The sequence below is a fragment of the Homarus americanus genome, unplaced genomic scaffold (assembly GCF_018991925.1).
Source record: "Homarus americanus isolate GMGI-L3 unplaced genomic scaffold, GMGI_Hamer_2.0 scaffold24430, whole genome shotgun sequence".
Taxonomy (NCBI): Eukaryota; Metazoa; Arthropoda; class Malacostraca; order Decapoda; family Nephropidae; genus Homarus; species Homarus americanus.
In genome coordinates, this window is record NW_024753068.1 from 62,773 (window position 1) to 86,500 (window position 23,728).

Below are 23,728 nucleotides of genomic sequence, written 5' to 3' on the forward strand. Positions count from 1 at the left end.
TGAAAAAATAAGAATTAATACAAAATAAATACAATAATTTCATACACTCTAATATTATCGTTAATTTATAAATGATAAACTTTAGCTGCACCATTAACTGATCTGTATAAAGTTATCAATATAAAGATTTTGTTGGTAGTGAATGAATTCCTGTCGCGCTTGTTGATACAAACGTTGTGTATAAACTTTCAGTGGCACCTCATTCCTTATCTTGTCTCATAAATTCTGTGAAGTTTAAACTCAACCAGAGGAATTATGACTTATACTTATAAAAATAATGTTATTCTTTCAGGATGATTGCTTAAGTTATGTACACTAGATACAAAATACTTTTGTAATTCATGTATCTCGCCACCGGTTTCCTACTCCTGGGAAAATAAAATAAATGAGAAAAACAGGTCTATTGTTGTCATAAGTAATTATTAATTTATCTATGTCAACAATATACATAGTATGAGAACACTATCCTGTCAGGCTTCAGTTATAGCTCTTAGCTTTCTAGACATATAGTAAATGTGACTCACATAATATGTGAGTTTTTAGATAAAAGTACATTCAAAGATACAGGTGGTACAGATTGGAATAATCTACCCTTTGCTGTACAATTTCTTATCAGAAAGCTAAATTTCAAGACAATAAAGCTACAATGCTCTACCTGGGATCTTTATCGTCGAATCCTGCACATAAACTAGAATGGGACGTAAGCGTATGTTTGGGGACAGCTGCAAATCAATACGTTCCTCTGTACAGCTCACGTAATCAGGAATCCCATGACGTATAGTACACAAGACTAAAATTTCACTACTATACATTAGATGTTTTTTGCTTAATCCTCCTGACAATCTTACGGTAAAAAGTAAAAGTTTAAATATGTGGAAAAAAATCCAATGCAGCAAGTAATTGGAATAACAATAAACCTCAACTCAATGCATAACTCCTAAGTGATATATTCAATTAGCCAAAGTTTGGAGAGGCAATAACTTTCAACTAATGAACGTACGGAGCAATTTTAAAACTTTCAAAAGTAGTAGTTTGTGAAGGAATCAATACTAGAAAAATCTCCACACACACACGGCTACCACCACCCTGCTAACTTCTCAAGGCTGGGGATGAAAATGAATCAAACAATATGAAAAACTAACCGAATCGTGAAGAGAAGCATATAAAGCAACCTACAGAAATTCACTGCTCTAGGACACCTTAAGCTGGATGCTGCAGCCTATCACACTTGAATAAGACGGACTAAAAACAATAGGAATCAACTAGAAAATAAGAAAACACATAGAATATTAAAAAATGAAACCGATTGAAATTTAAACACGCTATCATCTTTTTTATAATATTTTCTGAATGGTTCTAACAGTTTATATGTATAATTTAACATCCCCCCCAAAAAAGATGCAATGAAGGAGCATAGTAACAGCGTAATACAGTAGTTCATGAAAGACCAAGTGGAATTTCAAGTTGATCCTACGGTGTTGTTGCCATTAAATGAAAGTTCCAATGATCTTAAACGTTCAAAACACCGTCACCTAAAATTGGCTAAAAGTTTTATGTTATGTTTCAGAATCTTGTAAGGAAAACTAAAAAAAAAAAAAAAATAACTCCAGTTTGTAATCACACAAATCTGGAATGGGGCGGATAAGACGAATTATCCCCCATAACAGTACGTCACTTTACCGGACTGAACACCGAGTAGGACTATTCTGAACAAAGGAAATTCCGGTATAACCAAGTATTAGCCACCTTCAGAGTATAAACGACCCGTGGAAAAGACCCACCAGTGTCAATTTATCTAAGTGTGGTGTAGTACTTGTGACTTTTGTTACCTCAAATCAACTTACCTGTGATGTAGGATTATTGTTATTAATTACTAGTCCCCAACCCTACGCCTACCCTGTGGAAATAACCTTCTAACCTACATTTTAGGGGCTATCCTTTGTTGATAAAGTATTGGAAACTATAATATGGCCACATTTTAAACATTTTCCAGCACAGTAATTTGATTATGTGTAAGAATATTGTGGCTTCAGCTTATCTCATCTTCTTGGTAGTGGGGATAAGTTGTCACACACGAACAACATCTCCTTAACCAGTGAGCAACATATCCTTATACTGGTGTGGAGCAAGAACCAAAACTTAGGGGGGGGGGGCAATCAACCTGATTAGCTTCGTGCTTTGGTTCACTTTAGGAAATATTGGATGGTCTCTTTCAAACTCCCTGGAGCGCGGCTTTTGTTGTAACTGGCGGGCAATTTGTTGACGTTCTGCGCCCGGAAAATTGATTTGAAAAGAGAGAGAAAACCACAACTTCGTCAGTCAAGTACCCAGTGTCTCTCTCAAGGGCCGTGATGTACCTGCCCATTATGTTCTTGGTATTCACTGTGGGAAATCAATGGAGAAGGCATTAGGTGTGTTAGATGAAGCAAGACATTCCTCGACAATAATACTTTAGATACATACAGTGTAAAGGTACAGTATATACAAACGTTGAATTGCTTGGTGATTATTTCCTCAAGTAAACTAAAAGATTCCACTTGTTTTCGTTACTGGTGTATAATCTATGGCCGATGTATCAATTTAATTAAACTCTTCATTAATTACTTCTTGGTTGAAGGTCAAATAGGTCCTGGTCCTAATATGCCCCGGGACCAATAGACCCCAGTCCTAGTAGATCCAAGTCATAATAGGCCCCATTCACGATTAGGTCAGGTTCTAATAAACCTCAGTCTGACCTAACCAATACGACTTGTTAAATTCATACAATTTTAATATGGGGATGAAAAATGTTACCTCTATGGCCAAGGTATTAGGAGAGTAACACAAATAAAAGTCACTATCATTTGGAATTAACATATTAAATACATAGCAATATTAATTACTACCTCCTGTTAATATTTTAGACATATAGAACTAACATTTAAGAGTTAACATATGATCATCAAGAGTTAACATGTTAAATATATATCACAATTAACCTGGATTGATTGTAGTTTCATAATAAGAGAAAAAAATAATTAACAGGTAAGTTTAATAACCACACTTATTGGTCGGGTGTAATCTGGGCCGCCTAGTGACGTAACATAATTACTACAATTACTACGATGGGCGAGCTTAATGAAGTGTCTGTTGGTTTAATTATTGTGCTCGTCAAGTGTGTGTGTGTGTGTGCGTGTGTGTGCGTGTGCGTAAAAAGTTATGATATCACCACAACAACAACCACGACAACAGCCACAAACAGCCTTCATTTTACCACCAACACTGACATGACACAAACAAAACGGAACTAATAATATATGTGAGATTTTCCTTACGGCTCCAAGAGGTGTACAGAACTATAATACAGTACACAGGGTCGGGGCTACAGTATTACCAGATATATGATAAAGGCTAGGGTTACAATATTGCCAGATATATAACAAGGGGTAATGTTACAGTATTACCAGATATATGCTAAGGATGCTGCACAGTATAGCCAGATATACCTGTATGTATAGCAAGGGTAGTATTCAGTATATATATATGACATGGGCTAACGTATAGTACAGTACTGCCAGAACCACTGTAGCGGGCGTGTTGGCTGATCTACATAATATTTGCATGGTAGGCGGCAGCAGAAATAAAACTTTGGTGTATTTTGCGCCCCTGTTGGTATTCAGCTACGGTAATTAAACACGGTAAATTTAAACCTAATTAAAATCCCACCTTTCCAGCTAGGGGGTTCGATGCCGAGTTGAAACATTGGCAGTGTTGTTCATCGGCCCTCGGGTTAAAGTCGGTTTATTTACAGTTTCAACAGGACTGAGCTCCGCCTTTGTATGCAACTGAAAGAATAGACCTTGTTCTTCTGTAACTGAAATTGGCGGGTTATTTTGTTTATTATTTTATTACGAATCTACATATACAAGTTAATTTTGTTCCTAGTGTGTTTTAATCTTTTTTTACGAAGATATATTTCAGTGACATAAAAGTTTAACCCAAATTTTACAAGAACTACTCGACACACATATCAAAAGACTTCACTTATCCCCGAGATGTATAGTAATAAACCACACGACTTCTGCAGACAATATCATATCATTAACTCCGTCAGCGGCAGCCCTTGTATGTAAGGCCTTCATAACGTGGTCCTTGAGTAAGATAAAATACAGAGGAGATTAAACTTCGCCTTGGTGGACCTCAGCTGTCATTTGTAAACACTATTCTTTGACCTCTTGGGATCATTCAGTAATGTGACTATATAGTTTGTAAACGATCCTTCACAGCCTGATGGAAACTGGGCTTTTCTTACTGATCCCAAACTACCACAGATTCTTACAGTTTTTACAGCAGTTTATGGACAAAATATTTTCTGTGTTTACTAAGGCTATATAGGGAAGAAAGGACTCAATGGGGGGGGATACAGCGCCCTCTGGAGAGTCAGGCTTATGTCAGTGAGTTTAGGTGAAGTCTGAATGAGAGAGAGAGAGAGCACCTTTTACACCTGGCGTTACTGATTATTACCTGCCATAAGTGCTCAAGAGGCCCAGCCAGCAGACACATGAGTACATGGGTGGTTAATCTTCAGGTGAAATAAACTGGGGTGGTTAATCTTCAGGTGAAATAACCCCCCAACAATTAGAATGATTTGGGGTGAATGATATTCCCCCATCACTCTTGGCGTTATTTTCGAATTTTGGTTTTAAACGGAAGACTTTTAGGGAGTTTCCTGTGATGTGTGGGGGAAAAACCTCGTGTCCTTCCAATTTTATTTCTAAATCAAATTGAAATTTGTTGGAAGTTTTACATTTGCATTTCTCATTCCCTTTTTCATCTAGGTTAATGAATTTTTCCGATTGGGGAGAGACAGAGAGAGATAAAAGAAGAGAGATAGAGATAAAAGAGAGATTTATGAGAGATAAGAGAAAGTGAAAAAAACATAAGAAAGAGAAAAAGAGATTGAGAGAGAGAGAGAGAGAGAGAGAGAGAGAGAGAGAGAGAGAGAGAGAGAGAGGTGTGAGGGGGAAGTGTCAGGGAAGGATAGTTTTGAGGGAGGGGTGAGGTATGAGGGGACACAGAGAGGGAGAGAAGCTTTAGTTTATTCGAGAGAGAAAATAATAGTCGCGGAAAATCAGTCTAATTATTCACACAAAAATCTAATTCCTTGTTTCCCGGTTCTCCCGTGTTTCAGGAGGAGGAGGAGGAGGAGAAGGAAGAAGAGGAGGAGGAAGAGGAGGAGGAGGAGGATAAGAGGAAACAAAAGAGACGAGGAAGATGGGGGAGGTGCAGAAGAAGGAATAAGTAAGAGGAGGAAATACGATAGGAAAATTACAGGAAGAGAAGCAGGAGAGAGGAGAGCAAAGAGATGAGGACGGGTAAAAGGAGGAAGGATAAAGATAAGGAGGAAGGATAAGGAGGAGGAAGGATAAGGAGGCGAAGCATAAGGAGGAGGAGGAGGAGGAAGATAAGGAGGACATCTGCTGGCCTGTGTATGCAAGAGAGTGATTTCAGCAAGAGGCTCCAGAAGGACTACTAGGTCTGGGGAGAGGGGGAGGGGAGGAGGAGGAGAGAGGGGAGGGGGAGAAGGAGGGGAGGAGAGAGGGAGGGGGAGAAGGAGAGAAGAGATAGAAATTAAAAATAAAATGTTAGATCGATGTTGGATGATAGTTGATGATAGCTTGTTCATTCCACACACACACACACACACACACACACACACACACACACACACACAATACATATACAGTATAAATTATGTATGATTGAAGGTTACAACGTGGTGTTTTTAGTCAAATTTTTTACTGTATTTCCAAACACCAAAATTGGACGTCCATTTCTATCATGTTAAACGCCACACAGAGAGAATTTATTGTCTGGTCAAAATTACTATTTGGATGAAGTTTAATTTTGCTGTATGTTTTATTTATTTATTTCTGTTGTTTATATATATAGGCAGAACAGGTGTGTGTGTGTGTGTGTGTGTGTGTGTGTGTGTGTGTGTGTGTGTGTGTGTGTGTGTGTGTGTGTATGTGTGCGTGTACCAACATCACCAACACTTCAATTTATACACACACACACACACACACATTACTCACTAAAACACACACACAGACACTCATTAAGCACTGTGATGAATGAAGGGTAATTAATTACCTCACTTGCGCCCCTCCCCATGTATGAGACACTACAGAGGTTAGGTTAGGTTAGGTATGGAAACACATTAGTCATAGAAAAAGATCATTATCACTGAACAAACTATAGCAGCAGTGAAAAAGATTATTATCACTGAAAAAGATGACAGGGTGACGGAGAAACAGACGGTTAAATTAAGGCGTAAAAGCACCATTAATGACACATTCTGGTGCGCCAACATATATAACGGTGTGTTGAGTGATGCACCAAGCCAAGTTCTGAAGCCTCAATGATGAAGACTCTCTCTCTCTCTCTTTCTCCCCTCTTTCTCTGTCTCTCTTTAATCCTTCCTTTCTTCTCTCTCTCTCTTTCTCCACCCTCTCACTGTTTCTCCACCTCTCTCTCTCTCTCTTTCTCTCTCTCTCTCTTTATTTAAGGTGACTGGAATTATGTTACCTATGTGTCGTTGAATCACCCCGAGAATGTGCTCATATCAGCCGTGGTGGGAGAGGTGGTGGGAGGGAGAGGGAGGGGAGAAAGGTAGGGGGGAGGGAAGAAAAGAAAAGGAAGGAAGGAAGGGGAAAGAAATGAAGGTATAGTGGAGAAAGCTAAGGAAGGGGAGGGGAGGAAAGCAGGAAGGATGGGAGGGGGGGAGAAGGGTGAGATGGAAGAAAGAAAAGTGAAAGGAAGGGTGAGATGGGAAAGACAAGGGAAAGGAAGGAAAATGGAAGAGGGTAGAAGGGAACTACTCTACGGTGGAATTAACATACATTTCTGAACACTTTAGTAATTAGCGCCATGAATAGAAAACAAATTAATGAACAATAATAATAAAAAATACTACTACTAATAATAATAACAATAATAAACAACGATAATAAAAACAAAACAATAATGAAAATATAGATAATATTAGTAACAACAATAATTACAATAATAAAAACAATAACAACAATAACATTAACAACAACAATAATAATAACCACAACAGCAGTAATAACAACAATAACAACAACCACTACTACAGCGGTAATAACAACAATAATAACGCCGTGAAATACAGTACAGGTAATATCCTCAGGTACAAGGGGGGAAAATAAGGCCGAGTCACTGTAATTCAGAGTACAGATTAAAGGTTCAGACCAGGGAGCTTGCCCAAGAAAGTTATGACGTCACAACCCCCCCCGGCCAGGCCCCAAACTAAGTCCCGGTCATAACTTGTTAAGAGTGAAGCTGTGGCCTTGTTGTGAGTCTCTCTTTCTCTCTCCCCTCTCTCTTTCTCTTCCCCCTCTCTCTCTTTTTCACCCCCTCACACTCTCTCTCTCTCTCTAATTCTCACTTAACCCATACATTAATACACTCCTCTAACCTCTTCCCCCTTTAACCCACTACACAATGACGCTTACGACCCATAGATGGCGTTCAATAAGTCGTCGAAAACAGCATTGACACTAAGCCGTTATGAGTTGCGTTTCTATGTTATTGTATAGGTTAGTTTGAGGAGGAATTAAAATACAGATATAAAGCTTTTAAATTACAGTACTTCTTCCAGGTACAGTACTAGAATGTATGTAATCATGGGTGGTTGGGTGGGTGGTTCTGTACCGAGGGTGGTATCGGTATATCCAGGTGGTGTAGGTATATCCAGGTGGTGGTGTAGGTATATATATCCCAGGTGGTAAAACTACTCCTACGGGAACTCTGGGAGACTTCCTATGGGTTATCCTCCATTCCATAATATATCCTGAATTCACCGGCATGAGAAAAAAAAAGGAATCCTAAAAGGAACTCTGGAATAAAATTGTTGGGAAAGACTCCGAAGGATATAATTTTTCCTTCCTTCCCGAGAATAATATGACCTAAGGGTTTAAAGTTTCTTACGTAAATGAGAGGAAAAATCAAATATCGTAATGAAAGGTAGACGTGTTAATGTATTCAAAACAACTGTCGTACCTTGAGGGAAAAGTTGTCGTATTTATGACTTGTCAACTCTTAATCGTTCTCAGATGGTAATTGTTGATTTGTGACGACGAGTTGACTATAAGATATGATGTCAAGATGGTTTATAGATCACACACACACTTACACACATTATACTAGGTCTAGGAGGGCCTCAAGCCACCTCCCCCCCCCCCGTCCCTCCCCCAGCAGGTGAGGGAGTGCGGCTGCGGTACTATGGCGGGGCGGTAATGGTGCGGCGGGGCGGTAATGGTGCTTGAGAACCACAACTTTGAAACTTTCCTAATAGTTGTGACGTTTGTGTGTTGTGCAGGCGGTGGTGACCTCAGTGTTGGGGGGAGATGGGAAGCGGGGGGAGGGGAGGGGTGTCCGTCGCCTCCTCCCTCCCGCTTCCCACTACATTCTCAGAACACCACTGTCTTGCATCCCCCTCCCCAACCCCCTCTCCTTCCCCTCCCCTAAATAAGACACAGAACTTAATATAATGTGGGGTTTTAGGCATAATATCCACACCATTTTCGCCCGCCATCACTGAACTTTCTTTCTAGTTGGATGAGATTTTGCATTGCTAGTTAAGGTGTAAAAAATATAAATGACTAAGAACGGGGGACTTAGGGAGGACGTTGGGACAGGGGAGGGGAGGGAGGGAGGGAAGGGAGAAGGGAGGGGGAGGGAGGAGGAAGGAGAAGGGAGGGAGGGAGGTAGTGGAGATGGACACACAAGTGTAATGGTTCAGTTGTCGGGTGTAAATATATCCTTAAGTGTAGAACATCATCTGTGTGTGTGTGTGTGTGTGTGTGTGTGTGTGTGTGTGTGTGTGTGTGTGTGTGTGTGTGTGTGTGTGTGAAAAGGGAATAGAAGCTAAAATAAAGAGAAAGGAGAGGAGGAAGGAGGACAGGGCGGGCATGAAGAACCAGTGTGTGTAAAGGGGAGGAAGAAAAAGAGATAAAATGAGGAGATAAAGAAGCAAAGATGACTCGGGGTGTTTGAAGAAGCGAGGGTGGAGGGTGGAGGGTGGGGTGTGGAGGGTGGATGGTGGGGTGTGTGGGGTGTGGAGGGTGGAGTGTGGAGGGTGGAGGGTGAAGGGTAGAGGGTGGAGTTACGGTAATATGAAAGGAGGGGGCTGCTTAAGGTTGTGATGAATTAAGAAAAAATAATAATTATTTAAATCCCTGCAAATATTGGCTGTGTAAACAAAACAAAACGTTGATGAGGAAAGGAGTGGTGTGTGCTGGGGACAGGTGAAGGGAGTAAAGACTGAGGGGGTGTGAGCAAAAGACGCAATAAGTATGACGGCGTTGGCGAGTGATGTAAAGTGGGGTTAAGTGGTGTAGTAAAGTGGCGAGTTAGACCCTCCCTAGACTATTATGAATCAGGTTATAAGGGATTGAGGTGAGATGGGTAATTATGTGAGTGTGTGTGTGTGTGTGTGTGTGTGTGTGTGTGTGTGTGTGTGTGTGTGTGTGTGTGTGAACAGGGGAGGAAAGAGAAAGGCATTAGGAAGACCTGGAGTAATCGTGGTATTAAAAGCTTCAATGTGATAGAGAGAGAGAGAGAGAGAGAGAGAGAGAGAGAGAGAGAGAGAGAGAGAGAGAGAGAGAGAGAGAGAGAGAAAGAGAGAGAGAGAGAGAGAGAGAAGACTAATAGGCAAAAAGGAGATTAAAAGGTGGAGTGAATGATCAGGAAGTGGAAAGAATTACAGAAAACGCTGGGTGCCAGGAACGAATGGAAACAGAGAGAGAGGTGGATAAAACTGTGTACTGAGAGAAGATGACAATAATATATGGTTAACAATTAAACAAATCAACAAGTATACAAAGAATCTTGACAATGGTGAAGACAAAGAACAACTGATACACTAACCTAACCCGAGCAGTATAGATGTATCAGTCGCGCACTTATACCTGATACAGTGCCTGGCATGTTTAGTGAGATGTGGCAACTCTGTGTTTGTTTACATCGTATTAAAACTCCAGGAATGACCCTTAAGGAAACCTGACCAATAGTAACCAGACTAAGGATGCTAGATAATCATTCCGCAGAGTTGCCACATCTCACATAACGCACCAGCCATTGTACCAGGTATAAGTGCAGGCGACTGTACTAAAAGGAGGACTTAAAATACTTAAAAGTTATTAAAACCAACATAATAGCATTAACCTCAACTCTGCATAATAGTGATTCGTGAATAATAAAAACAGGAAGTTCAAGGCACGAGTGATTTAGAGAACTGAACGGAGAGTTATAAAAGGTTACGAGCTGAGGTAAGTAAATACGTCAGAGATTTTAACTGAGAGAAAACGTTAACTTATTAAATTCACTAACTGGTAAATGTTTGTCTCGATTAATTACAAGTTTTTTTTCAATTACAAGTTGAGATATTTGTAATTATTGCCATCCCACTCACAACTCTTTCTCATTCCCACTCACACCCTTCAACCTTATTCCCATTCACACTCACACCCCTTAACCTTATTCCCATTCCCATACATCAAACCCATTCTCATTCCCACTCTCAACCTCATTCTCATTCCTCTCACACCCCCACCCGTCCCATCACCCCTTAGGGAGGAGGAAGGTGTCAGCAGCAGGCTTGGTGGTAGTGCCTCTGGGGACTCAAGCCAGCGACTATAACACTGTGAAGCTCCTCCAGCACCATCCTCCTTCACCCATCACCATACTGTCTGCATGTCTGTCTCTGTAACACCACTTGATAATTTCTGTATATGTCTGTCTGTCACTCTGATGATTCCACATATGTTTGCCTCTGTCTATTGACGTGTAGTATGATGACGTGCAGTATGATGACGTGCAGTATGATGACGTGTAGTATGATGACGTGTAGTATGATGACGTGCAGTATGATGACGTGCAGTATGATGACGTGCAGTATGATGACGTGCAGTATGATGACGTGCAGTATGATGACGTGCAGTATAATGACGTGTAGTATGATGACGTGCAGTATGATGACGTGCAGTATGATGACGTGTAGTATGATGACCTGCAGTATAATGGTGTGACGTGGATGTTACTGAGTAGATACAGTATCGCGTTACACAATACACAGCTACAGCGCCTCCACCAGTAGTAAGGCGCCCTCACACACCTGGTTCTCTCCACCTTCCTTCCTTCCTTGCCGATGCTGTAGCTTTTAAACTTTATCTTCACAGGAAATGTTGAATACTTCCATTCCATTGAACTTTTGGTTGAACACTGGTCTCGGTAATGGTTGGCTCTACGTTTTATCGCCCGAAACAATACACTGCAGATATGCGTTTGCCACTGGAGGTCGGACAAACTGTATAGGGCGCTATTGTGGTTGTCTCTTCACCGCTGAGGCACCCAACACACGTCTTACGGTAGAGGAATAAGTGTTGGATGACGGAGAAAGTTAACACCGACGAATGGATGAGGTGGCGGATAATCGTAGATACATAATGATCCGTGTGTTTTCCTCGATACACTGACTGACTCGCGCCATCTTGACTGCATGGGTGTGGTGGACTTACTCCTACAGTCACGCACTCTCCTCCTCGGCGTCTTTAACCATTACACCAAGATTTTAAAGCTGCCTCCACCGCTGTGTCACATAGTGTTTGTTCTTGACACTGTCTCTGTAAACCTCCACAAGTTGGTGATGACTTTCCCCTCACTGCCACCTCTCTTGTTCCTTAAAACCCAGCAGACGACCACCTTCCTCACCTGATCTTGTCCCTCAGTGTGTCGCCCTTTTTCAACTAGGTCAGGGTGTTGTCAGTTAGTCATCCAGCCTTCGTCTCACCAATGGGCCACTGCTGCTACTTTGTGTGGATTCACTTCAAAACTACAGACCACGAATGAGTATCTTCCAATTATACCTAGTGCTTGTACAGAGAGAGAGAGAGAGAGAGAGAGAGAGAGAGAGAGAGAGAGAGAGAGAGAGATTTTTGTGTGTGTTGTGGTATAGTGAGTGATGCTGGCGTGTGTGTGAGGTGGCAAGGGTACACCAGATTTGGGGATTTGTAGAATACATCTTTTACAGCGGCAGTGTATGTATGTATGTATGTATGTATGTATGTATGTATGTATGTGTGTATGTGTGTATGTGTGTGTGTGTAAGCGAATACGTTCAGATATCAAAGTAAAATCCGTTCTACCAACAGACATAATGAAGAGTGGAAAATATCAGATGTGTAACTGTAATGTTCTTACTGGTGGCGAGTAAAAACAAAATCATCAGGAACACACACACACACACACACAGCTTCCAAATTCTCACTCCCCAAAAATCATGCATTAATTTCCTTCACCATCCTCCCCTGTAGTGAAGTATAAATCCTGCACTGCAACACCTGCCGTTACATCACTCTACACACCTGATATTGCTGGCCACTACCAACTTGGGTATGTTGAAAGTCTTGAGTCTTTACGATGGTCTCACGGCTCAAAGGCTCTGGACTTAAGTTATCATGTAGGTAACTCATACGACGGTGGAATCCCTTTGTAATTTCGCCTCTTGCATCACCACCACCACTTAAGTGAGAACAAAAAAGTGGACTCATGAACCTCTTGAGAACCTGAGCCCTTGTCTGACACCCAGAGGACAAAACACACACATATCTAGGGGAAGGGGGTGGAGGTAGGGGGAAGGGTGGGTAGGGAAGGTGGAGGTGAAGGGAAGGGGTGGAGTAGGGGAAGGGGGTGGAAGTGAAGGGGATGAGGATGAAGGGGTGGGGGTGAAAAGGGAAAGGTAAAAGGGAGGAGTTGAGTGGGATGGGGGTGAAGAGGGTGGGGGTGAAGGAGGGGTTGAGGTAGGGGGAGGAGGGGTGGTGACCGTGAGTTATGTTATGGTTGTGTAGGTCCAGAATGTAAACACAGGGAGGCGAGGAGGGTGAGATTAACACAACAGTTTGGCGGGAAAAATACGAAGTGATAAGACTACACCACAGGTAAAACAATTGCTTCAGGTAAATTAGTCTCTCTCTCTCTTCCCACCCTCTGTCTTCCCCACTCTCTCTCTCTCTCTCCTCTCTACCCACCCTGTCTCTTACGTACCCCAAGTTACATAAAAGCCTCGTGTTGTTGAGGTAATGTGATTCCATCTCTTTGTTTACCTAACTAACTTCTGTGACACTACCGCCACCTGGGGCTAACGTGTTCTGTACCTGTACTTTGTAACTCTTAAGTCTGTGTTTGTATTTCCATTTCTGAAAAAAAAAAAATTCTCGTATATCACCTAAAGATTAACTACCCTAACGCTAACCTAACCTAACCTAACCTAACATACCCTAACCTAGCCTAATATAACCTAACCTAACCACCAACAACCCTCCACTGCAGGTCTCATTAGGGATTTAAACCTTGGGTGAGATAAGGTAGGTTGGGGGTAATTCCTCAGGTATCAGATTTTTTCTTCGGATTTTAATATTCGTTCTTTTGTGTTCATTAGATTATATAGCAGACGTAATGATGTAAAAAATATAGAAGGTAAATATTTCCACGTTCCCCCCAATGTGTTCATATTAGTACTGCGTGTCTAGCGGTGCGTGGCGAAGGAGGAAGAGGGGGGGGTGGAAGGGAGGGAGGGACAGTAGGAGGGAAGGTGGAAGGGGAGGAAGGAAGGAAGGGTGGGAGGGAAGAAACATGGGAGGGAGGGAAGGAGAGACGGAAGGTGGGAAAGGACGGACGGAGGAATAGGTGGAGCAGAAGAAGAAGAAGAAGAAGAACGCCGCCGACGACAATTAGGAAACGTCATCTTTTCCCGCGTGTTTGGTTCTGGCGGGCGCTTTAACCCCGGTTCTTCTGGTTATGATTTGTTTACACACCCAGCCGTCGACTCTCAAGCGAGGTAAATCCGTCCCTGATTCTGAGAGTCGTTGACGGCGCTAAATTGGGCCTGATGATTTAAATACAGCTAATTAGGAAACTTTAGAGAGAGAGAGAGAGAGAGAGAGAGAGAGAGAGAGAGAGAGAGAGAGAGAGAGAGATCATTCCTGCCTATTTCAACCTAACACATTAACCATCCTAACTTTAAAACCGACCTTAAAAAAAATCCCCAGAGAGAAGAGAACGCATTTCAAAGACACATCCACTCGAGGAGGAGGAGGGAGGGAGAGGGGAGGGGAGGGAGGGAGGGAGGGGAGGGAGGGAGAGAGGCCATAGAGACGCCCTCCAGAACACACAAAAACGCTACTGCAGAGAACTTTAGCAGGAATGGATGAAGTTGGCGCCTTCCTTCAACTTGGAAATAATCTAATTTGTATCACAAGATGAGGGAATTACTCTCTTCCTCGCCCCCTCGTTGACAACTGCGGGAGTCCAACACAGAGGAGAGGATCACTAGAGATTAGACACCCCAGCTTATGAGTAAACACCCTGGAGGAGGAGGGGTAGGGGTAGGTGGGTGGGGGTGGGGTAGGGGTAGGTAGGGTAGGGGTGGGGTGGGGGTGGGGTGGGGTGGGTGGGGTAGGGGTAGAGAGGGGTAAAGGTAGAGTAGGGGTAAGGTAGGGGGGGTGGGGTGGGGTGGGGTGGGTGGGGGTGGGGTGGGTAGGTAGGGGGGTGGGGGTGGGGTAGGGGTAGAGTAGGGGTAAGGTAGGTGGGTGGGGTGGGGGGTGGGGTGGGTGGGTGGGGTAGGGTAGGAGTAGGGGTAAAGGTAGGTGGTAGTAGGTGGGTGGGGTGTGGGGGTGATAGGGGTAGGGTAGGATAAGGGTAGGGTACTTAGGTTAGGTTTGCAGGTCAGGTTAGGTCAGGGGGAGGACTGGTAGCCTAAGGTATGAATCAACAGAGAAGATGATAGATATAAATGAACTGGAGGGTTGGTACCCCTGAGTAAGAAACCAAAATAGGTTGGTACCCCTGTGTAAGAAAAAGAGGTAATCCTGGGTAGGAAACAAAGATAGGTTGGTAGTCCTGGGGGAGGGTTGGTACTGTCAGGTAAGAAGAAAAGGTGGTAGGCCTGGGTGGGGAGGCCGTGAACCATTCTTGGCAGGTAGTCTAGGAGTTAATTTTCCCGTTCACAGAACACGACCAGGCAGACTTGTCAGTTACGTAATATTTCTGGAAATGTTGAGAAATGTTTGTGGGGGTGAAGCTTTGAGGCGATATTTGCATGTCACCCACACACACACGTACGCATCCCTTCGGCAAAAGTGAGTTTCCAAACTTATTCAGGGCATTTGTGATTTTGCTATTTTACAGTTTTTATTTTATTATTTTACTGCACTTTACTTCATATTTTATCTATCAAGTGTGGGGGAAACTTTCAGGGGGTAATAATTGTCATGTGGTAAGTAAAAACATATATATCAAACTGAATTTTCGTAAGACTGAACCAAAGGTGACATCTAGCTTAAGCGCCTTCGTCTTACTGCTGCTGTTACGACCACAGTACGACACACGGTGAATGGTGACAATCGCTTTATGATTAACTCAGGTTGAGATAAACATCCAGTGGCCTGTTTATATATATACCACCTGCTAACACTGCCATTGACTCCTGCACAAGTGTTCGTTCCATACTGACGTTCATTTATCGTAGAGCTGTACCTTTATGGGGGAGGGGGTGAAGGGAGCTAATGACAGGTTGTATTATATCACTCTTCATGTCAGTGGTGGTTCAGTGAGTACACACACACACACACACACACACACACACACACACACCAGGGGTTTCATTAGGACCCGACACACATCGAATTGTGTTGCTTCCGCCGTTTTTTATGACCTGTGAAGTGATGAAATTCCAGAGACAAAACTAAACTTTAAAATACCGAGATTAAATTAAGTTAAGTTAGGTTGAACTTCGGGTGAAATAAGCTGGGGTGTTTAATCCTTAGGTGACCCAAGTAATGCAACTAGGCTTTTGTTTGTGTGTCTTCTCTGCCAAGACTACCCCACATACCTAATGAACCCCTGGTACTACCCCACATACCTAGCCAAGACTACCCCACATACCTGCATAAAACTACTCATACCTAGCCAAGACTCCCCTACATACCTGGCCAAGACTCCCCACATACTAGCCAAGACTACCCCACATACCTAGCCAAGACTACCCCACATACCTGCCAAGACACCCCACCTAATAAGACTACCCCACATGCCTAAGACTACCCCACATACCTAGCCAAGACTACCCCACATACCAAGCCAAGACTACCCTCACATACCTGCCAACTACCCCAGCCACAAACTACCCCACATACCTAGCCAGACACACCTGCCAAGACTACATACCTGCAGACCACATACCAGCCCAGACACACATACCCGAAGACTACCCATACCTGGTCAAGACTACCCCACATACCTAGCCAAGACTACCCCACATACCTAGCCAAGACTACCCCACATACCTAGCCAAGACTACCCCCACATACCTAGCCAAGACTACCCCACGACATGAGGTATGGGACACTTAAATCAATTGCACCACGAATGACATAAATCAAGGTGAACAAAATTCATTCACCACCACCTCCTCCTCACCCCTCCCTCCCTCCCTCACCCCTCTCCTCTACGTCCCTCCATCACCCCTCCAGTCCAGAGTGTTGCAGGTCAGGTATTTTGGGGATAAAAGCCTTATCAAACCCGGCCATTCAAGGAAAAATTTCTCCCGATAGAGGATATTTGGTCCAGCGCCGAGAATTTCCGAGTAGGTTTTTCTTGAGGAGTGTATAGTGCAGTTAAGCTCTGGCCAGGAGAGGGTGTGGTTACCTAGGTGTCTTCTGTATGTCTCGTGTCTATTTTGAAGGATAAACTCATTTACAGAACTCTACATGATGGTCTGACGTAGGTTTTATATATTTATTTATTTATTTGTCACTTCACCACTTATCAGCTTAGTTCGTGAGGTTGTGGTCTATCCAGTGTTAGTACAAGAGGAACCCGGAGTACCCTGAGGAAGCCTGTGACGTTTAGTGGTGGAGACAGAGAGACACTGCATAACACCCTTCTCACGTGTGTCCGGACAGGACTCGAACTCTTGACATATTTGAGTTACACCAACACTCCTTTATAGAGTTGTTTACCGGGTAGGTGAATAATTATACTTACGAAAATGAAATAAGTAAATATAAGAAATTAAAATTCTTTTGAGTATACTTTAAAAATGGTTACTTAAATAATCGGTGTGTTTACCTTTAAGTCCGATAGTTCATCAGATCGCCACAGATGTCGCTCTTGCTCCCTTACACACGGAGTCACTGTAAACAAAAACAAAAACAAAAAAGATAAAACCCATTGTATCTTTTACAATCATTATAACTGAGATAATTTACATATACATTATTCAAAAAACAAACCAAAAATCCCAAAACATCGACTGTGAAGATTAAAACCACAGAGAGATACTAATGTTTCCTGTTAATGGAGGAAAAGGAAGAAGCTCGATCATATTCTCTTTACAACAAGGAAATTCATCATGTATATGCAAATTCAGGCAGAGTTTAGTGAGCCCAGGCATTCATAGCCAACCTGCACCGCCTCTCACTCCCGACACTTACCAGCACGAATGGAAAAATCTCTATTCTAAAGCACTAGTTTTATGCTCGTTCTAATGCCTCTTTTTACTGCCTAGTGCCTTTTCTCCTCTGCTTGATGGCTTGAGAGAGAGTGTGTAGCATCCAGTCAAAGGAAAATGTCCACAGTGATGGAAGGTAATTTATGGGCCTCTTTAAAACTGGTGGTATAGGATTGTCATGATGGTCTTATAGTGATGATCGTCCATGATGATGAAGATAGTGAAACCTCGGGGCTTCCCTCTATATATATAATCCGTTATAGGGGATTCATATTTAATGGATCCTCGATATTACGGTTTTCTTCCTATAGTCCGCTAAATAGAGGTTTCACTGTATTGGTAAGTTTAAGAAAGTGTAGCTGGGTGGACTAAGAGAGCCCTGGGATCGAACCACCGACTCTTAGGACAGGCGAACGTTCTATCCACTCACCCACCGCCACACCTCACACAGCGACTAAAAAAAAATACTAAATGGCGTCAAAGTTTCTACTAGAACTCTACTGTAAATATATATCATCAGAGTTCCATTTATTTCCCTAAGTAGGATTAACCCCTTGAGTACAATACCACCCCTCTGAGTACAGCGAATTAACTTAAAGATGGATTTATCCCAAGAGTACGAAGTTTCAACCCTTTAAATACAACTAATTCTCTTGAGTACGATGATATTGTACTCAAGAGGGTTCAGAGTACTCAAGTGATTACAGCAGTACGTTACAGTGTAATTTGGGGTCATTATGGTCCTTACTGTGTGTCGTATAGTTTCACCTAACAGCTAGAAAGTGTCTCGTTATCACCCAACACCTGACCAACTTTTCTTTTGTTTTTAAGAATCAATAAAATAGTTTGGTATTGTTATTTGTTTACTTTTACAGTATTTTACGAGGATAGACAAGCATAAAATAGGATACAAACCAGTCACTAGGGTAAGAAGAGTGTGGCAGAGGTGGCGGATAAGTAGCTACAGCACTCATTTCTTATCCTATCGTTCACTGGTTCTCAAGCGCCCTGAGTCACCAGCTGTGAAAGTGTCCCTAAGTTTTATAATAGAGGAAAATAACAAAAGTTGAATGTAATGAGGTCACACTGCCTCCTTGTGTAGCTAAAGGTTAGTATTCAATATGTTATGTCCGGACTGCCTACAAGGACAGACATTCAGGATGGTAAAGAGCCATTCTACCATCAGGGTTCGCGAGGAAATCAGATGCCACGATCTCTGACCTGACCTGACCTGACCTGACCTGGAGGAGGGGTAAACGGGAGTCAATAAAATATATAAACGTTTTAATGTCTTTCTAAGTCAATTTTGCTTCCAATACCAGAGATTTTATCCATAGAAGCAAACTACGACAGACAAACACTACGTCTTCGATCTTCTACAGAATAGTCGTTGATTTACACACCTTAAGGTTAGGTTAGGTTAGGTTAATCTTCCACAATTATTACCCTCCATCACCACCTCATCACCACCACTTTCACCACCAGTAGACAGAATAGCTACATTCACCCCACCGAGGTATTATTAACGTCGCTCTCAACACTCTGGTACAAAAATGCTAATCTATGAAAAATATTATCGCCGCATTTTTACTTCATTAGAGATGCACATTAATTTTTCGCTCCGTGTCCCCATTTGGTGCAAAGTTTCGTTCGCTTCGTCAGATATTGTCGCTCGGATGACGGCCGCTGTAGGCTGGGGGGGGGGGCAGAAAGGAGGGGTTGGTGAGGGTGCAAGGGATGGGTTGGTGAGGGTGGTGCAGAAGGGATGGGTTGGTGAGGTGTGCAGAAAGGGATGGGTTGGTGAGGGTGTGCAGAAGGGATGGGTTGGTGAGGGGTGGTGCAGAAAGGGGGTTGGTGAGGTGGTGCAGGGATGGGTTGGTGAGGGTGGTGCAGAAAGGGGAGGGGTTGGTGAGGGGTGGTGCAGAAAGTGGAGGGTTGGTGAGGAGGGGGCCTTGATAACTGTACTTCGCCTGGATAATTATTATACTCGGGGTTTAACAGTTAACAAATGGAGAATAGACAGACAGCTAACAGAATAATAGACAGCTAACAGAATAATAGACAGCTAACAGACAAACAATAGACAGGAAAAAGACAGACAATAGACAGCTAACAAACAAAAACAAACAATAATAAGCTCAAGTCAAGAATTATCACCCTAAATATATATCTAAAAAATCGTACAATATCCTTTTTAACTTAAGTGGATAGTCTTGGCGCAATATCGACGCCATTATTAAAGCGGCCATCTTGGTCTTGTCGCTAACGTGAGGCAATTAGAGGAGTCTCCAAGTTTACTAGTGCAGTCAAGAGGGAAACTTTAACGTAAGGTACTTTTAAAATAATACGGAGCTAAACTGAGTGTGAGTGTGAGTGTGTGTGTGTGTGTGTGTGTGTGTGTGTGTACGAGTGAAAGAAACAGGTTAAGTCAGTCTCCCAATCTCTCATTTATCTTCTTCTTCCCCTTCTTTCTCTTCCTTCCCCATATTCTCTCTCTCCCTCCTCCTATCCTCTGCCATCCTTTCTCCTCCTCCTCATTCTTCCTTCTCTCTCTCTCTATACCTCCTCCTTCCCCTCTCTCCCTCCTTATTCCCTATCTCCTTCAACCTTCCTCCTCCCTCCTCCCAGCCAACATTACAGGTGGTTCGGTTGACAGTAAATCGTGAGGCTATTTTCAGAAGAGTCTTACAATCATCCTCAAACTCGATAGCAAACTGAATCGCAGGAAGGAGGCTTGTGTGTAAATAATAATAATAATAATAATAATAATAATAATAATAATAATAATAATAAGAATAGTAATAATAATAGTGATGATAATAATAATAATAATAATAATAATAATAATAATAATAATAATAAAAATAATAATAATAATAACAGTGGACAGTGGACAGAAATGACTTATTACATACAAAGACATAAGGTAGGTGGATCGTTTAACAAAAGCTTTCATTACTAAAAGGAGAAGGAACATGAATTGAAGATACAAATTATTATAGTTTACAGTTGATGGCTCGGGCTGGTCTCTTGCCATACTGTGTGAGGTCCAGAGGTGTTGACATGAAGGACCTCACGCATACACTGACACGTGGACCCACAGACTGAGGTGCTTGTATGTACAGGTGAGTCTCTCTCTCTCTCTCTCTCTCTCTCTCTCTCTCTCTCTCTCTCTCTCTCTCACATAACAAAAACATACATACAAACTTAAAGCGTACACACACACACACACACACACACACACCTACTCCATATTCAATATAGTTTAAGGAAATCAGAATACATTTGAGTTCTTTTTAACATTTCACATGAGGAAATAACTGAAACATTTACTCCACGAGAGAGAGAGAGAGAGAGAGAGAAGGGGACTTACAAGTTTCAGGTGACTTTCAATTTGGGTGGCGCCCAATCACAAAATTGGATTTTATGGCGGTGTGAACGCGACGGACTTCTCAAAGTTGTGTGTGTGTGTGTGCCTTACATTTTTCTAAGCATGTCTGGAGACATCAGGCAACTGTGTGGTGTTTTGTTTACATACTTTACATAAACAGATCAGTTCCTATCAACATACACACCGCCACAACATTTAGAGAAGACCTGACCTGACCTGACCTAACCTAACCTGACCTAACCTAACCTATTACAAGATATTTCCATAGATATAATAATGTCTAAAGCCAAGATAATATTAACTGTCCCTTATCATTATTGCCATATATCGTCCGCCTTCACCTGGTACATGGCTGTTGGTGTGGATCAGTAACTTTGTCTCCCCAATAGTGAACCAGAAATGACCTTTTACCGTATTTGCAGTTTGTTATAAGAGTTGGTTATAGTGTACAGTGTTCATGAGGTCACGTCTTACACCATCGGTATTGTAGGATAAAATACAGTGTTATAGTCAAGACATTATATAACATTAACTGGGGTGGGAGGTAACTCTGCAGGGCGTGTCTGATACAATTGTGTATTTGTGTGTTAACCATAGGAGTCCTGAAGTGTTAAACCATCGTCATCAAAGGGTTAAAATCATCCGCATCAAAGGGTTAAATCGTCGTCATGAAAAGGTTAAAGAGGAAGGAAGAAGATAGATATATTCACTAGGTCATCAGAGACTAGACCAGATTTGTTGCTGAAGGTCACACGTTACATAACATTGCCAGGAGTTGATCAATCCAATAATGCCACGTCCGCATCAAGGAATAACTTCACGTGTTGGGCGACGAAGGTTACATGAAAGTGAAACATAATCACAGCTCGTCGACCATCAAACGCTAAATAAATGAGACACATCATCATATGACCTTCGATTTGCGAGGCGGTGGTAGTTATGTTGATGAAGACCTCGAGGAGCATCACAGTGAAGGAGGGAGAAGTGAAGGTTCTGGAAGCTGGGTTGAGATCAGGTATACTGTGTGTGTGTGTGTGTGTGTGTGTGTGTGTGTGTGTGTGTGTGAGGGCCTCGTGTTCTCTGTCCCTGGGGGCGGATCATCCCTCTCTGGACAAGAACCCTATTCACCCGACAACATTGGTTTACGTTCGACCTTTTGGATTTAACACGGGTTGTGGCACGGCCCTGACTCAAAACACAGGCACCCGAGTAGTGTAGGAGGAGTAGGTACCAGCAGCAGGGCATCAGGACAACTTCTGCCGAATACGTTTAATGAATGGGACAGTGTTTAGGAGTGTGATGGCCGCAGCTGGTACACGGTCACGTTGTATCGGTTTAAAGTGACTCTAGTGTGTTATTGATGGTGGGCTGGATAAATATTGATTTGGGTTTTCATGTAATTTAAACACAGGTGATTGTTTACCTGAGCCGATTCGTGTTAGGGGCCTCATCTCTTATCATAACACCTGTCTGGCTACTAACACATCCACTAATTATTAACCAGGTGAAGGTAAGAAAGTTTGGACACCTGAGATGGTTACGTGGTAGGTCGTAGATTTACTAATTGTTTACCTGCTAGACTATGAGATTTTTTTAAGGGTTGTTTATCGTTTCCATAGATTTGGGTTGATGCATACTAAAGGTGACCTAATGGGGAGTAATGGGTGTGTGTGTGTGTGTGTGTGTGTGTGTGTGTGTGTGTGTGTGTGTGTGTGTGTGTGTGTGTGTGTGTGTGTCCTAAGTTTTTCCCTTTTTCTGCCTTCATACTAACGACATCCTTAACAACCACACCCACCCAGCCACACCGTTACCCAACACCTTCTAAACTCTCTCATCAAACTAGTGAAAACCATTTACTCTTTCCCCATCATATCTAAACAACCTCTCCCCAAAAAAAAACTGATGGGGTTTTTTCATCTTCCTCTGTTTTAAAAGATTCATTATGCTCCAGGTTTTCAGTACAGGTAGGAGTCACATAACCTTGATAAGAGAGGGGGGTGTTTGAAGTGGCAAGGGGGGAGGGGTGATCAAGGCAAGTCCGTGGAGGGTCCGTGGAGGGTCCGTGGCAGGTCCGTGGTGGGATGTACTTGAAATAATTAAAACTACCGGGGACATAACACAGTCACTGATGAGATGAATAACAAATGGGTGTGTGTGTGTTTTTTACTTTAACTTTAGATCGAGTTAATGTGATTTTTAGAGAAGCAGTGTGGGGAAGGGGTGACTTTACAGAACAATCAGTCTAATATCGGATAGGCTGATCGGAAGGGCAGATAAACGGACGGACGGACACACAGAACAAACACAAACTGTGCCATTGAACTCTGGTGAGATATATTAACAAATACATAAACAAATAAACTAGGACTTGGCTTTTTATAGGTTAGTCCACCCTCCATCACTCCCATTACTCCTCCCTTCACCTCAACCCCTCCACCTCACTCCTCCCACCTCCCTTCACCTCAACCTCACCCCCCTCCATCCTCCCCTTCTCCTACCTTCACCTCACCCTCACCCCCTCCATCACCTCACACCTCCCTTCACCTCAACCCTCACCCCCTCATCACCTCCTTCACCTCAACCTCACCCCTCCATCACCTCCCACCTCCCTTCACCTCCACCCTCACCCCCCTCCATCACCTCCCTTCTCAACCCTCACCCCCTCCATCCTCCCTTCACCTCAACCCTCACCCCCTCATCACCTCCACCTCCCTTCACCTCAACCCTCCACCCCCCTCCATCCACCTCACCCCACTCAACCCCTC

General features: G+C 42.8%; 1 long non-coding RNA gene across 1 annotated transcript in view; it reads right to left on the bottom strand.

The window, feature by feature from the left end:
- Positions 1-2,148: 2,148 nt before the first annotated feature.
- The window catches only part of LOC121855257, a 101,757-nt gene continuing 80,177 nt past the window's right edge, over positions 2,149-23,728 (bottom strand). Inside the window, exons 5-6 of the long non-coding RNA XR_006086754.1 lie at positions 17,191-17,255; positions 2,149-2,382 (exon numbers count right to left, since the gene is read on the bottom strand). This is a non-coding gene — a long non-coding RNA (uncharacterized LOC121855257). The remainder of the gene's footprint in view (positions 2,383-17,190; positions 17,256-23,728) is intronic.